Genomic DNA, 362 nt, shown 5'->3' with positions numbered 1-362 from the left:
ATGTGCAGCCAAGGTTGAGAACCACTGCTCTGAGGAATGAACGAGTGAGTGAATGAATGAATGAATGAATGGACCCCTCCCCCGTTCTCTGTAAGGCAGGGTGGCGGACCACACCTGGGCACGGAGCGGAGCCGGGTATCCAGAGCGAGTGCCCACACCCTGGGCTCATGGCCAGGGGCCCTTGAACCCCTCCCCCACGACTGCCCAGCTTCAGTTTCTTGTCTCTTTCTTTTTTAAAACCACTTCCTTAAGGCAGGACCACACAAAAGGCCTGCACTTCAATGGACTACTTGGTGAGTTCGGTGATGAGTTCACACCGAGAAACCATTGCCACCACCAGGGCCCAACCCACATCCATCACC

This window comes from Myotis brandtii, unplaced genomic scaffold, assembly GCF_000412655.1.
Source record: "Myotis brandtii unplaced genomic scaffold, ASM41265v1 scaffold1013, whole genome shotgun sequence".
In the NCBI taxonomy this organism is placed as follows: Eukaryota; Metazoa; Chordata; class Mammalia; order Chiroptera; family Vespertilionidae; genus Myotis; species Myotis brandtii.
Note: the sequence above shows the minus strand (reverse complement) of the source record.